The sequence below is a fragment of the Dysidea avara genome, chromosome 14, assembly GCF_963678975.1.
Source record: "Dysidea avara chromosome 14, odDysAvar1.4, whole genome shotgun sequence".
Classification (NCBI taxonomy): domain Eukaryota; kingdom Metazoa; phylum Porifera; class Demospongiae; order Dictyoceratida; family Dysideidae; genus Dysidea; species Dysidea avara.
In genome coordinates this window covers 8,561,031-8,577,600 of record NC_089285.1, presented here as the reverse complement: position 1 = coordinate 8,577,600, position 16,570 = coordinate 8,561,031, and the positions used below count along the sequence as shown (strand labels likewise).

General features: G+C 36.4%; 3 long non-coding RNA genes across 4 annotated transcripts; 2 read left to right on the top strand and 1 right to left on the bottom strand.

Annotated features, from left to right (window-relative positions):
- Positions 1–1,363: 1,363 nt before the first annotated feature.
- LOC136243897 (uncharacterized) lies at positions 1,364–2,327 on the top strand. Its single transcript, XR_010695019.1, has 6 exons — positions 1,364–1,529; positions 1,576–1,643; positions 1,822–1,870; positions 1,917–2,019; positions 2,066–2,152; positions 2,229–2,327. It is a non-coding gene; the product is annotated as an uncharacterized lncRNA (long non-coding RNA).
- A 4,194-nt stretch (positions 2,328–6,521) lies between these two features.
- On the bottom strand, positions 6,522–13,524 carry LOC136244902 (uncharacterized). 2 transcript variants are annotated; one of them, XR_010695635.1, is made up of 4 exons: positions 13,284–13,524; positions 6,835–6,906; positions 6,681–6,783; positions 6,522–6,633 (listed from the first exon to the last, which is right to left on the bottom strand). It is a non-coding gene; the product is annotated as an uncharacterized lncRNA (long non-coding RNA). The 2 variants fall into 2 exon arrangements; XR_010695634.1 differs by lacking the exon at positions 13,284–13,524 and having other exon boundaries at positions 6,835–7,058.
- On the top strand, positions 13,313–16,139 carry LOC136244901 (uncharacterized). Its single transcript, XR_010695632.1, has 3 exons — positions 13,313–13,583; positions 14,522–14,576; positions 15,514–16,139. It is a non-coding gene; the product is annotated as an uncharacterized lncRNA (long non-coding RNA).
- The last annotated feature ends 431 nt before the right edge of the window (positions 16,140–16,570 follow it).

Here is a 16,570-nt window from a genome sequence, read left to right as displayed (position 1 = left end):
CAGACTTCACCTGAGGTATGTATGTAGTCTATGTACATACTTACATGACATTGTGTTTTATATGGTAAATTTCCACTGAGGGATGGCGATGCCCATCGTTGTCAGAGTACTGGAAAAATGCGGGCACAGTATGTGTATGTAAGTTTTATACAGTGAATTACTCTAAGACTACACCACTGAAGAGCATCAAATTAAGTGTTAGTTTGGATACTTTTGATGAATGATGCCACAATATGTACTTATATTATGCATGTTTTATTATGGTGAATTTATCTAGGACTTCAACACTGAAGTACAGTTGAATTATGAAGTGTGTTGACTAGTCAGCACTTATCTACATAGTAGAATTTAAATTCATCACTCAAAATGCTGTGGTGAAATGGGACCTGGATTTAAGGTGTGTAAATTTTACTCTATAACTTATGTTAACAAGTCGTGACTTATTCACAGAGTAGCAGTTACATTCATAATGCTATGGTGAAATGGGTATGCAATGTGTTGACAAGTTATTTTGCATGTTTAATATGGTGAATTACTCTAGGACTTCACCACTGAAGTACAGTTTACTTAGACTATTGTTTTGGAATTTATTCACACAAGTGGAGACAATGTGAACTTGTTTTATTGATTTGATAGCATGGAGATATATATATATATATAAATATCTATAGAACTTCATCACAAAAGAACAGCGATGCCCATCAAATACTGCATTCGCCAGACTACCGAGACCATGGTATGTATAGTACTAGTATTATGTCAGTTTTGTACGGTGAAATACTCTAGGACCACACTACTGAAGGACGTCATGTATGGATACTTGATGTACAATACCACAGTACGTACTTAGGTGACATTGGCAATGTTGGTTGTTGATGTCATAGTTAATACTGCTGTTTAAGTTTGCATGCTTGAATCAAACTTAGTAGAGAAGACACAAGTTAAGCTCAAAATTCTGTGTTTTACATGGTAAATTTGAGACAGTGAAGCCCATCAAAAGCTCTGCATTGTTCAGACAACTGGGAAAAATGAGAGCACAGTGTGTACTTTACATATGTGACATTGTATTATATATGGTGAGTTACTCTAGGACTTCACCACTGGAGGAATCTACTGTTTGGACTTTATTCATACAAGTTGAGACAACATAAACTTCTTTGCTGATTTTACAAAAAGATGAGAAGTGGCAACATGGTATATCATTGTAGAGTATGGAATAATGTAATCTTGTGTTAATAGAGTTCCAGTTAGAGGAAGCTACAGTTTAACAGAATTGATTATATACACACAAAGCTGTGACGGTATGTCAGATGTATTGTATGGAATTTGTCTGGTATCCTTTATTAACAGAGTTGCAGCTAGCCGAGTTGAAATTTTGGCTACATTAAGATTAGGTGCAATAAAGTCACCAAGTAGAGAGTTCAACTACAAGCAAGTCATCTCATACAGAGACTCAGTTACGATTGCATAATGTACAAGTTAATGTGCATTTGATAAGGCATAATGTGGTGTGGCACACTTCACCCGTGGTATGTAGTCCATGTATATATTCATTTATATATATAATATCTGTAGGACTTCATCACAGAAGGACAGCGATTCCCTGTGTTGGCCAGATTACTGGATAAATGAGACCATGTTATGTACGTAGGATATCTAATATAGTCTTAGTTTGAATATTTCATGAATGATACCACAGTATGTACTTAGATGACATTGTGTTATGCATATTTGTTATGGTAAATTTATCTAGGTTTTTGGACAGTGAAGCCGTGCAATTCTGCATTAATTAATGATACCACGGTATGTACTGCCCTGTAGTTTGAATAATATGGTCCAGCAGCATCGACTCTACGATTACAGACCCAAGGTATATTCAATATCCTCAGAGAATTATGGTAGAGATTTCAGTTTAGATGATGTCTCTGTGATCGTCTCTGTGATCACGTCGGTAAACCATCCAGGAAACTGGAGAGCATACAAATCTTGTAGTTTCTACTTATGGAAATAAAATATTAAGTTAGTTTATATGCAAGTCAACTTGTTTATATTTTATTTGTTACAGATAAATTGAAGACTAACGAGGAGCTCTAGATCTGTAAAGATACTTTGAATTCCAATAGACTCTGACAATGGTATTGTTAATAGTCAGGTAACTAATAACTTTATAGGAGTAGAACTTAAGGGTTCAGTGGCATCGACTCTACCTGAGGTTGGTGTTACTATAGCGAGGTGTTTTACAATGTCGTCAGCAACTGGTTGGCTTCTTAGTGAGGGTCTCAGCGATGATATCAGCAGATACATCCTAAAGAATGGTATCCATGTCGTCATTATGCAGCGGAGAAATAATTATTATGATTTGTGTTTATTGGTAGATGGTGAGAGTAGGTAGAACTCTGTGACATTGTTCATAATTACAGGAGACTGACAATGGTCAGGTAACTAGGATCTTAATACTAATCACGATGCATTTCTGCCTTTTACAGCTTCCTACATCTGGCTTCCTGAGGTGACACATTCTTAGCTCAAGGAAGGGAGCTAGTTGCTGTGATGACTTTAAACTTTGCAGAACTGGTGACATATAATTTATGGTCAAAAGTGTTAAATTATATTTGCTTGAAAACATTCAATTAGGAGGCTACGTGCATATGTATGAGGTTAGGCTGGGGCTATTCAAAGGGTTTTCCAGCGGCATCACAATAATAATTACCAAAGGCAGGTGTACAATGCCAGGAGCCTTTTTGTATAAATAATAGATAAGAACCCTTGTACACTACAGGTGGCCAATTAGAATTTGTGAATTCAAAAAAATGCATCAAAAAGTTCTGGGCTTGAGCAAGTAGTGTGTACTCACGTGACTGGTGAAATCACCTGAGTCTTGTAACAGTTAGGACTGAAGCGAAGATATAAATACAACGAATGTAATGGTCACCATTATTAACAGGTATGTTGCGTGTGTTCGTTGTGAGGTGCGAAATAAAACAGAATCATACGTGGTTGAAAAATACAATTACTATGTAGTGTTAGTAAGGGTAGTGTTTAGTTTTAGTAAAACACAGGCCTATTTATTTTCCATTTTAATAGCAAAAGGAGAGTTCTCGATACCGGAACAGTCAGCTTTGTTTAAGTTGGCTCTGACCTTAGATTGCAATTTTTCCTAAATGTTAGAGATTGAAATGGGGATAGCATTTATTTGTGACTAATTTTTTGGAAAACCTTTGATCTATGCACAATAGTATTTTTGTAATAAAATGTATTTTAAAACAATGGGTAAAAGTGCAAGCTCCAGAAAAAAATTATGCAAGTTTTTATCGCCTCATTGGTGGGGGAATTAAGCCTCCAATGGATAAATATTAGGCATCATCATGTTTACCTGTTCATACGGAGTACAAAAATATCTTTGTTTCATCTCCACACAATAAAGAATTTCAAAGTTACAGTCGTTTATTTACATTGAGGTGACAAAAGAATTTACTGACGATCGTTCTTCAGTGAATTCGCCTTCCTTCTCGGACACAGTCACACAGATTACCAGAACTTTAGCAACTACTTTTGAAAACCTTGTAATGAAAGCCATTCGAATATAAATTTCAACCTTACATCGTGGCTTAAGTAGTTATGATGAATTTATCGAGGATTTCGGACAGTGAAGCCCACGTAATTCTGCATTGGACAGAGTACTGCATACATGAGACCACAGTATGTACTGCCCTGTAGTTGCATTGAATGACACCACAGTACATACATGTATCATGCCTGTTTTAATGTGAGAAAATGTAGTGTTCTCACTGATCTACATTTGTACACTTAATGATAGGGTACTCCTTGCAATAACATTCATGCGGACGCAGTAGTTCTTCTGTGTATACCAAACTGCTGGATGAAAGTAAGTATATACTTTTGTTGTGATAATGTATTGTAATAGTGATTCAATCCAGGAATTGTCTGTCGATGCATGTTGATAGTTAACAAAATTAATGTGCTGGCTGGAATATGTACTGTGTTGCTCTATAGTAAACTTTGAATACTTTGTGTAAACTTCAATAATGATAATTGTACATCACAATAATATAATATAGTTTACATTTTACATTTGTACATAATTACATAGTATAGTGTTGGAGTTAAATCTGTAATATAAAAGGAACACATGTAAGCATGTCTGAAATTCTGCTACAGTATTTTAGCTACACATGCTTACCTTTCAGATCCTAACAGCTCTCTGTGAAATTGGAATAATATTAGCATTACAATACATCTGCTGTTATAACATACCTTACATCCCTAACCATTCTCTGCCTACAGTAAATGAATGTGACCATTATACATACTGACATAGCCTTGCGAACCATACCTTTCCCAACGGCCCTGCCAAGCCCTATATCCACCTCTATAAGTGAGAACACAACATTAGCAGGTACTAACAATAGCAAATCATACCTTCCTCCCCCTCTAGTCAAGCATCCCCCTCTGGTCCAACGTCCCCCTCTGTGTGTGCATTAAATGGTACAAATTCCTCACCTTTTACATAAGCACATACCTCCACTGTCCCCTAGCCCTTCCTCTTGGCCATTGATATCTATGTATAGAAATATTTGTAGAAAGATTTTTGATAATTTTAAATACCTTCTCCACCCTCCTCTGCCATCTGGTATAAATTGAAACAGTTAAAAAATCTAATATATTATCACTAGAATACCTTTGTCCCCCTTGACCTCTACCTCCCCTTTGCCTTCCACCCCTATAGCTACCTCTCCCGCGGCCATATGGCCTCCACCTAGGCCTTCGTCCAGGTCCACTGTGTAGTATGAGTTATTTCTATATTCACTTAGAATAATACACTTACCCCCTTCCTCTGTAATTAGGGCCTGCCCTCCTTCCACCCCTCCAATCCCTGTGTGTCAGAGAGTGTTGCCTAGGGGTTGGGGAGCGTGAACGCAACGGGTCTCGCAGGGGCTCCTCCATCTCCATATTATTCCCTTCTGCATTACCTCCACTGCCTCCAGAGCTTGACATACTGTAGTGAATTCTTGTATAACTCCTAGCATATCGAATAAAGTAACTTACTTCAAATGATAGTCCTTTTGCTAGACTCAGGTATTACCATTATAGATACCCTAATAAATAGCCAATGATAAATGACTACTGGCATTTGGTTGGCGGACTTCAATGCGCGATTTGCATTACCAATGCAGGTAAGTTCCTCTGCAGCTAACATTGTATTTTACTGTTATAAAATATTATTGCTGCTAGCTATATGTAAGTCGAGGTGTAAGTATTTGCCATTCTAGCCTAATGACTATAATTAAATCAGTAATTATGCTGGAAAACCCCTTGGCTAGTCCCAAATAAGCCACAAAATAATCATGGCACGTTCCTTCCACATGAGGAAACATTTTTTACAGTTCAAGGATGGCTGGGATGCATAGCCCCAAAATGGCATACTGACGCGTGGTAAAGGCAAGGTTTAACAGGCAGCGACTGAATACAGTCTATTCATCATATCAATAGCTACTGTAAAATTTACCTGATCATAATAAGTTCCGGTAGGTTTTGCCCGTTTCCGGTTTACCACCTTGTAAACAAACCACCACAACTTTCGCATACTTTAGTTTAAAGAACCCTGATTTAATTACTTGAATTCCCGATGAAAGGAAAGGGCAGAGAGAGCCTTGTTAGGATGAATTTAATACCCATCATCACTAAGGTACTGAGCTACGGTATAAGATATGGCTGGGTAAACAGGGCTGGTTTTTCTCAGTGTAATTGACCAGTTAAGAACTCAACATGGGCGGATTCTTAACCATGATCAGTAGGCTTTGACAGATAAAATGACACCAAGTTCAGCAGATTTTGTAGGTTTTGGGCTTTACCCACTAGCGTAATTAATTTCTCCAATACGTAGTGCGCATTTTGCCTAAATCAACAGAGATTAAGCTGTTAAGTCATCATGACTATGGTAACATTACAACAATACGGGGGGGGGGGGGGGGGCATTGCCGGGAATTTTGCAAGGACTTTCTTTTGTTACATAATGTGCTGAGAGATTATGGGTGCTATAGCTACTGCTTGTAGTTCCTTTTGTATTTTCTATTTGTAGTGCAAAATACATGTATTTTATATTGCACAAGGGAATGACAAGGTTTTTTTAAAAATCAGCTGGTTTGACCAACCTGAGATTGCGAAAGGGATAAAAAAAAGCACAGATTTAATGATTAATTCTTCATAATTAAGAACGGTAAATCTCAGAATTCCGTGAATAAGGTTTTTTTGACCATTGAAGTTTTGGCTTGATTTTACATAATGTACAGAGTACAGTAGCCCAGGTGGTGGTTTACAATTGTAGTATTATGTTATTGCATCACAAATTCGTTCAATGCTGCATCGATCACTGCGACATGTGCCATACAGGTCGTCTTGCATGGTCAATATGCTGGTAAACCCCTTGGCTAGTCCAAATTAACTACAAATACCATAATTATTTGCAAACAACATAATTGAATGTATTACAAACTTTTAAAGTTCTGTACACTACATGTAATAGCTGAGTTGCCTGCATGGAGATGAACTCTTGCTGTGTTATTTGCATCTGCTCTCTCTTGTACACACGTGTAATTTCAAGGAAGCTCCTGTCTACGAAAGGGTAATTCATGCACTTCAATGATGGCATACCATCACACTTTATGTAATGTTATTCTATCAACTCTCTCCACCAATCATATAATAGTCTCGGACATGACAGTCAATCCTAATAGTCTCAGACACGACAGTCCATTACATTACCTGCCATAAAATAAACATGGACTATGAACTGGGAATACAACGCATTCTTACGTTGATATTTCACTTTGTACATATCCCTCCACCATTCCACCAATCACCTCCTAGTGACAGTCCTTATCTAACCTGTCATTAAATAAACATTATCTCATTGTAGTAACTGTTATTGTACTGTAAGCCAGTATGTTGATAGTCACTTTGGTACCACCCCAATCCTCTTCTGGCAGGCATGTTGATCAGTATTCAATTACTCACCTTGCTATCACCAGTTTTAGTATACTCTGCAGGTTTACAGCACTACTGTGTAAACCTGCAGTGTCTCTATTATTTGAATTGATTTGGGCCCTTAGTTCATTGGAAAGTTTGGTCACTTATTCATATTATACTCATGTATAGATGAAATACTCTAGAACAGTAATTTCTGTTTGGATAGCAGTTGGTCAGTATGTCCATCATGCAAGTAATTTGTAATGTTTGTAAGTTTGTTCTCTGTAAAGTACTCCAACTATTACTTTTCCTGGCATGGATAGTTTATTATAATGTGTAAAATTATTAGAATAAACCTATGTGAGATTGATCTATATACCTAGTAAAAGCATGCAGAGTCCTATAATTAGAGCAAGTTTCCTAGTTTGTGTGTCAAATCACTGATATGAGCAGGTGTTCTTATAAATAAGAACTCTTGACAAGACTTGTTCATGTTTCATGTATGCAGCTTCCCCAAATGTACCAGTACTGTCCATTTGGTGCATATAGGCACACATGTCAGTGAATGATAGAAAAGCTTTGAGCATCTTATTATAGATCACTTTCACCATACCTTGTAGCAGTTTGGATGTGTGACCAGATTTAAGACAAAATTTAATATGTTGTAGATACACTTTCTGTACACCTTGTAGGACAAAATTTGTGTGCATAAACATCGCTTATAGCTACTGTAGCAATTAAACCAGGCACTTTATAATTAAGTCAGAGTACTGCTGACAATACAATAGCAGCACTAATTAGATGTAATGAGCTATTCAATTTGGGAGCGGGTAATCATGTTAGTAGTGTGCATACTCAGATTCTGTCATGTAATTATAGTAGCATATAGCTTATAATTTATGTGAACAGTACGGATCCTCACTAATCCGGACTACAAAAACCTGAACACTTGCTAATCCCAACGGTAGAAATGACTGTTCTATTAGGGTATTTTGTGAACAAGTGTTTGCTATGAGAGTATTTGAATAGGATTTTGTGTATAGTCAATAATCTGAACAATTTCACTACTTTTATCAACTTGAGAACAGGGCTGTTCAGATTGCTGAGGATCCACTGTTCAATAAATTGCTATAATGTGTATTATTAGCTTACAATGTGTGACTGTTTTTGTATGTAAGTACAATTAAGTGATGGATAACTATCAATCTTTCTATGATAGATCTGCTCTGTGTTGGCTGGTCTATCCGTTGCCCTATAATTTTGATAGCATACTTTAACATTGTTACGAGGTTGTACTGCATTTTCAGTGTCTTTGTATTGGTACTTGTGACATGAGTTTTATAAGATGACCATGTATTTATGTGTATGTACACTGTGCACATTGCTTGCCCCTTGCTATCTGTATAGTGATCCTTCTATTAATTAAATAATGGACAGTTTGATTAAATAAAACCCCTTGATTTATATTCAGAATTTCATTCAGATACTCTAATAGAGCATACACACTTAACAAAACACTCTATTACAACAGTCACTTCTGTTTGGGTAACAGAACATCATGGGAATAGATGGCCGAACTGCAAAGTACATGCAAATTACTAAAGCAAAATGTTCTCTGGTAGTTTGAGTTCGGCTGCCTTTCCATTGTTCATAGCATTGCCATATACATGGAAGGCAACCAAACTCAAATTATTTATACAAGGTAGAGGCAACCATAAAGTGCTACGCAATGGTAACACAACCAGCTGATACAGTATAGGACCTTGAATCTTGATTATCCAAACTCTTGATTATCTGAACAGTATAAGTTACTGTTCTATTATAGAGTATTATGTAGGAGTAAGTTTATGTTCTATTAGAGTAGTTGAATGGAACTTTCCATACAAATGAATGGGCTCAAACAATTTCACTTTCACTTACATTGAAATTATTATAATTGAACTGTCACATAGATGCTTGGATAATGGAGGTCCTGCTGTACTTATTATACATAACAGTTAGAGAAATCATAATGCAGGTTGTCTTATACATTGAAAATTTACTTGGTTATTTATACTTTTTCAATGAGTTTCAATAATAGAGGGACCACCGTACAGATAACAAAGGGGTAACCCATTTGCACAGTGTACTTTTGTGGGGGGTGGAGCTCCTCTTATCCCTACATTTTCATTAATGGTTTATTCTGGAAACACATATTATGACCTGTGAAATACAGTAATTCAACAGGATTACAAATACACTTACTTGCTTGTCTTTCTACACTTTATACGTAAGTTGCAATTTGTATTTATAACGTAACTACCAAAGAAACTTTTACTTGTGGCCTTGTAGGTGCAAAGGGTGTTCCCATTACACCTCATCAATGAAATGTACTATCAATGCTGCCTACATGCAGAAGTGCAGCACTTCATGCATAGTAAATAAGTTTCCTTTAGCACAATGGAAAAACTTTTGTTTGGAAAATAAAATCCAAATCACATATTAGAAGTTTTGAGATAAATGGTTTAGATTTAAAACTATTATAACTTGCCAAGGCACGCATATGAAATTTACACCAGAAATGCATCAATTTATTACCTTTCAGGTAATTGTAGAGTTCCTGCCAAATAAGAAAGAAAATGTGATGAATTTAATGAGGAAGCTAGCTCACTACAATAAAATGCATATTTGTGCATATGTGATGAGCTCTAAATGTGATATGCATAAAATGTACTTGAGTGGGGTATATAATGTGTAGGAGATGATAGTTCACATTTGCTATTTAATGAGGCAAATGTGAACTATCATCTCCCACACACCACATACACCACAGGAGTGCACGCTAACACATTTAGAGCATATCATGTACACACAAATACACTTTTTATTGTAGCAGAGGTAGTATCACGGCTCCTCACAAAGGGTGGAAGGTGGGATGTAGAGGAATGAGAAAAATATAGACCATGATTGAAATCCAGCCATGCATGACGTTGCAGAGCTGTGCTGGCTCCTTAGTACTCAGAATATATGCAGCAAAATCAACACAGAATATTAAAATAGGCCATCCACCAATTCTTGTCATCCCAAGACAATCAACCTTACCAAGGCCAGAAATTTCCATTGAGCTTTTAACACCACCTGCACCATTAAAACCAGCCTCAAGTAGTTTGAGCTCAAAACCATGCACTACTATGGTAGTGTGGCTACCGTGACATTTGATTTTGCCTGATGTGCAAATTGTAACAGTTTTGTAAAATCTGACACTGTTGTAACTATTATGTCCACTTTAAACTGCAGGTGATTATCTTGCATGATAGTTCAGGACAGGTGCTGTTGTCATGGGGGCCAATAAATCACTTGGCCCATAATTTAATTGCATTCAATTGTTTTTCCACACTTCTAAGAGTGTTAGTAATTGTATGCAATTACAGTCACAATATTACACCCTATCATGAGGTGAAAGACCTCTGTTTGGGGTGTTCCAATGAACAATTAAGGAAATTTACAAAATAGTAACACCCAATGGGTGTGACTATAAACCTCTTAAGGTGGTTATTATTTTCAAGGGTGTTGCAACAACACCCCCCTTGATTTTTAGAAAATTATAGGTGTTATGGTAGCACCTAAATTTTAACAGTGTGTAGTTTATTTTTTAGTTTAGTCACCGTACAGTAATTCCAAAACCACTCACCACAGAAGGCTGAAACTTTGGTGAACCATTCCTTGGACTATGCAGATAATGCTGAGAAATAAAAAAAATATTTTGAGGTTGTGCGAACTAGACAGGTTTTCACTGTGATGGTCACATATGTGATTATTGTACGTACATTCAGTATAATTAAGTAATGGATATCTTTCAATCTTTCTTTAATATTGTTACTCTGTGTTGTGTTGGCTGGTCCATCTGTAATGCTATAATTTTTATAGCATACTGTAGTATTGTTAATAGGTTGTACTGAGAATAAAGCAGATGGGGTTGATAATGGTCCTGTTCTGTGTCATGCATGGTATTGGGGACATTAGCTTTATATAATATTATTATTTATGTACACCGAACACAGAGTTGATGCTTGTTTTCTGTGTGATAGTGTTGTGAACTGGAATAGAAAAACTGATTATTAACTGGTATTGTCTTTTGCCCACTCACTCGGTAGACTTGTGATAACGTCATAGCATAACCTCAAAGCATGTGTAAATGCTGTGTCTTTCACAGGGTTAGATCATCCGATGCGTAATCAAATATCTGGATTGGATCATGTGTGCAACGGATCAATTAGTTCACGTTGAAGTTAGTCCTGCTACAATCTTTATTTGTGTGAGCCACACCCACTTATCGTGATCATGTACAGGGTATGTATTTCGAAGTAATACAGTAAACCTTTGATTTCTTTAGGATGTCATATCAAGTTACACATACAGTGTTAAGGAGTATTGACAATGTCATCAATGGACTGCTTATTGCAAACTACAAGGGTTATTGAAACTGAATGCTGAGTAGATACCTGACCAACTAACACATTAAAAGTGACTATAGATTGCATCATCGCTTCGAGATATGCATATGTACAGACTATACTGAAGTAGGATACTCTCCTCTCTTTATATATTATGAACTCTTGCTAGTGGCCATGGGCTTGGCTCCATGTAAGCTTACAGACAGCATCAAACATAAGATTCATGCAGACTGTAATACTCTAATTGATAAATGAATACAAGCACCGTCTTATAATTAAAGCAAATTTGCTAGTTTGTGTGTAAAATCACTGATAGGAGCAGTTGTTCTTATAAATAATACTTGTTCGTGTTTCATGTATACAGCTTCCCTAGACATATCAGTACTGTCCATTTGGTGCATATAGGCACACATGTCAGAGAATAATAGTATAGCTTTGAGCATCTTATTTAAAGATCACTTTCACCATACCTTGCAGCAGTTTGGATGTGTGACTACTGGTTAAGACCAATCTATTGTAGATACACTTTTCTGTACACTTCGTAGAACGAAATTAATTTTGTGTATAAACATGGCTTATAGCTACCGTAGCAAATAAACCTATCATTTTACAATTATATTGGAGTACTGATGGCTACAATAGCAGTGCTAATGTAAATGTAATGAGCTAGTCATTTTGGGAGTGGATAGCCATGTTGTTAGCGTGCATACTAAGATTCTATCATATAAACTATTGGCATATAACTTATAATGTATGTGGACAGTATAGATCTCCCAACAGTAGAAATGACTGTTCTATTAGGGTATTTTAGAACAAGTGTTTGTTCTATTAGGGTATTTTAGAACAAGTGTTTGTTCTATTAGGGTATTTTTAGAACAAGTGTTTGTTCTATTAGAGTATTTGAATAGGGTTCTGTATATAGTCAACAATCTGAACAATTTTACTACTTTTATCAACTTGAGAACAGTGCTGTTCAGATTATTGAGGATCCACTGTTTAATAAATTGTTATAACATCTTACAATGTGTGACTGTTGTGTGCACATATGATAAAATTAAGCGATGGATAACTCCCAAACTTTCTATGATGGTTTTTCTCTGTGTTGGCTGGTCCATCTGTTGCCCTATAATTTTGATAGCATGCTTTAACATTTTTACAAAGTTGTACTGAGCTTTCAGTGTCTTTGTATTGGTACTGGTGACATCAACTTTATAATATTACCATGTATTTTGTGTATGTACACTGTGCACATGGTTTGCCCCTTGTTATCTGTACAGTGGTCCTTCTATTATTTAAATTCATTAAATAATGGGAAGTTAAAACCGATTGATTTATATACAGAATTCCATTCAAATACTCTAATAGAACGTACAGAGTAAACTCTGAAACAAAATACTCTAATAGAACAGTCACTTCTGTTTGAATAACAGAACATTTGGGTATCGATGCCGAACATTAAAGGGACCATTGCACTGGGGTATGTGTGACATATTAGAGTATTTTGCCATTACATGAACATTCTATATTAGAGTAGGTGTATGTTCTATTAGAGTAGTTGAACATAACTCTATATAAACAAATGGGCTTCATTTATTTGAACAAATTCACTTAACTGGAAGCTTTTAACGTTGAACTGAAACAGATGTTCGGATAATGGAGGTCCTACAATACTTATTATACATCACAGTTAGACAAAGCAAATACAAGTTGTTTTATATGTTAACAAATTTACTTGGTTATCTGTGACCCGGTCCTAGTTACATAACCAAGTAATAATAATAATAATAAGTGACATCATAAATAATTAATTAATTAATTAATTAATGTATAGCGAAACTACTTAGCACACACACAAATGCTCACCGGGATTGTGTTAGACGATAGTAAAATAGGAAAAATAAAAAGGGATTTTTTCTTCCGTGCTTTCGTTATTGAATAGAGTTTTCCATATAACGCCATCCCATCTCAGTTCTTGACAACCAGTAACTCATTAGTTACCACTCGTAAAACCTATTTGCGTGCCCAGAAACTAGTAAGGCCGGTTTGTAGCTCATAGCAACCAATTCAAATGCGCTGCGCCGCCTGCGCGTTAAACCAGGTGCTTGACTCCTATGAGGGAAGGCACTAATATTGGTGGAAACAACGATATTTTCTTACTTGGAAGTTAGTTCTATATAATGTACTCCAACTAATACTTTACTGCAAGTAGTTTTTAATGTATTCCTTTTGAGTATTAAAATGCGCAAAAGCATTAGAATACACTTACGAGATTTTAGCCAAGAATCAGTAGGGGAAAGGTCGTATTATTGGACCACATTTAGAAGTTTGTACTACTGTCAAATCACTGATATTACACTGTGTGGTCTGTTATTTAGCGACTAGTCCATAAGTGGCGACTTACTATTTATAGCTAATGTAAAAGCACTGTTTAGCTAAAATGTAGCAAAACAAAATTTCTATGATAAAAGACTCTGTTTACTGTGCTCAAGATCGAGTAAGGGGCACCAAGAAATAGTTTGTCATAGAGCAGTCGTTCTTATAAGACTTGTTTGTGTTTCATGTGTACATATCAGACAATTCAGTGTATTTTAATGTCATTCAGCTGCAGTATGAAAATGTACTGTTTGTTCAATTAGAATTTTAAAAATAAAACTGATTCTAAAAAAAACCCATTAATTTTAGCAACTTTTATATGCTCACCTGTATAGCACATATATCATATAGGGGGTGGGTGGGTGGGAGGGTGCGGAGGGCAGGGGTGGTGGGCCGCCCACGCACAAGAAGTGGTTGACAGTGAAAAAAACAGTCTATAAGTATCATACAACTGTTTAAATATATACGTTCTTTGATATTGTATATGCATTAGTTTGCCAGTGATAGGTATAAACGGTGAAAAGAATGTAATGAATTGTCCGCCCACGCCCACGCCCAATTTGCGCCTTCGTTAAAATGGCCTTGCTCAAAGACGATTAAATGTCTGACATAGTTTTCTGTATAAATACTTTGGTTCGTTTATCATGCTGTAATAGTATGCTGCTGTGTTATGCTATAATAATATTAATGCTTATATTATTTAATGATGTTTGTTTCTATTACTTTAGTGCACGGTGGGAGGTGGAAGTGTCCATGATGACGATTGGGCAATGTGCAAATAAGGTGAGTGTATATGCTTTGTAAAAAGAAGCCCACGTAGCTGTGCAGGGCTCATCTTCTGTACAGCTCATCTTCTGTACAGATCAGCTTCTGTATAGTCTTTCATTATTTTATTTTTCCCGAGGGGTAGCCAACTCCCACGCAAAACACAGAAATGGTGTACCAGAGGGATTGCCAATGCCCACGCAAAGCACCCAAATGGTGTGTACGAGACTCCCAATCTTTATGTATTTTTAAAAGCATTTAGTGAGATTGCTAACTAGTAACTACCTGTACAGTTGTTGATCTACATCTTGTTCTAGTTATTCATGATCGATCATTGTCTACTTTCTCCATTATTTTTACATGATTTTGGATTTAGGATTTGGTTTCTAATATATTTGTGTATTTCTGATTGTATTTCTCACATAGCATACAAGAGTCCCAAGGCATTGGCTACCCCTCGCTTTTTACCAAAAGCCAGTTCATCTCTAGTTGACAAAGATAGTGTGACCATCTAATTATGATATTATTTCAATCTAAATTAAATTCTTGATCACAGATACACATTTCCCTTGTTGCTATATGTGGCGCACCACAAAATTAACCAATGTAGTGTGTGTTTGTGTGTAGTGTGTGTAGTGTGTGTGTGTGTAGTGTGTGTGTTTGTGTAGTGTGTGTGTTTGTGTAGTGTGTGTGTTTGTGTAGTGTGTGTGTTTGTGTAGTGTGTGTGTTTGTGTAGTGTGTGTGTTTGTGTAGTGTGTGTTTGTGTAGTGTGTGTGTTTGTGTAGTGTGTGTGTTTGTGTAGTGTGTGTGTTTGTGTAGTGTGTGTGTTTGTAGTGTGTGTGTGTGTGTGTGTGTAGTGTGTGTGTGTGTGTGTGTGTGTAGTGTGTGTGTGTAGTGTGTGTGTGATAAAGATTTTTTAAATTCACCAATTTAAATGTGACTGTTTTTTCCACAGGTTTATATGTTGGAGAACTGCATGCAAACAACTAACTTGAAATTTTTATAATGACCATTTTTTAAAATATTTATTTGATTACATGTACAAAATACAAAGATGTATCACGTGATCAAAACAGTTATTAGCATGATGTACAAGGACTATTGACCATTGAAAAGTTGATGAATTAAACATTCAAGAACGGAATGCTTCTCCATTGCAACTCGCCCACGCAATATAGCGCGCGCGTCACTAATAATCAGTGCTCAGCCGGGGTATGCGACTATTGGATTGAGATGGTGATTTTTATAAAATTATTTGTACCGTGTTAAACGTTCATCACGAACGGTATAGCTAGCTGAAGTATTCAAGAAAGGATAGATCTAGCCTGGTATAACCTGGAATCGTTAAAAAGTTCGCGCCTGGATTGTTGGGGTGAGCCAATATTTTCATTGCCAATGGTTCTATGTGTAATGTTAAACCCCCTACTTTGTACCATGAAGAAGGCCGTATTAAGCTGTTACATTTTACGTGAAAGTAGATGTCATGCTGGCCATTCCTGCTAGAACCTGGAAAAGGTTAAAAAGTTATCTGGCGCTCCATAACAGAGCCTTGAAAACCTGCTTCCAGTGTAGACGCGTGTATCTTGTCAATAAATTTTTTTTTATTAAAAGTCGCTTAATTGTTGGATATGATGCAGCTTCTGTAGACATATCAGTACTGTGCATGTTGTACACTAATGATGCAGACACATGTGTCATAAGATAAATAATAAACTTTGAACATTTGCTTTTACTATATGCTTGCAGCACTAGATGTGCGACTGCTGGTCAACACAAAAATCTATTGTAGATAACATGGCTTATAGCTACTATAGCAATCAAACCAATATTGTTAACACTGATTAATAATGACTACAATAGCAGTGCAAATGTAGATTTAATGAGCTATTCAATTTGTGGATGGTAACAGTGTTAGTGGAGTTTGTACTGAGATTCTGTCTTATAGCAGTGCTGCCTGTTCACGTCTCAAAACAAACCCGAAGATTCACTCGCAAACAACTATAAACTTGTTG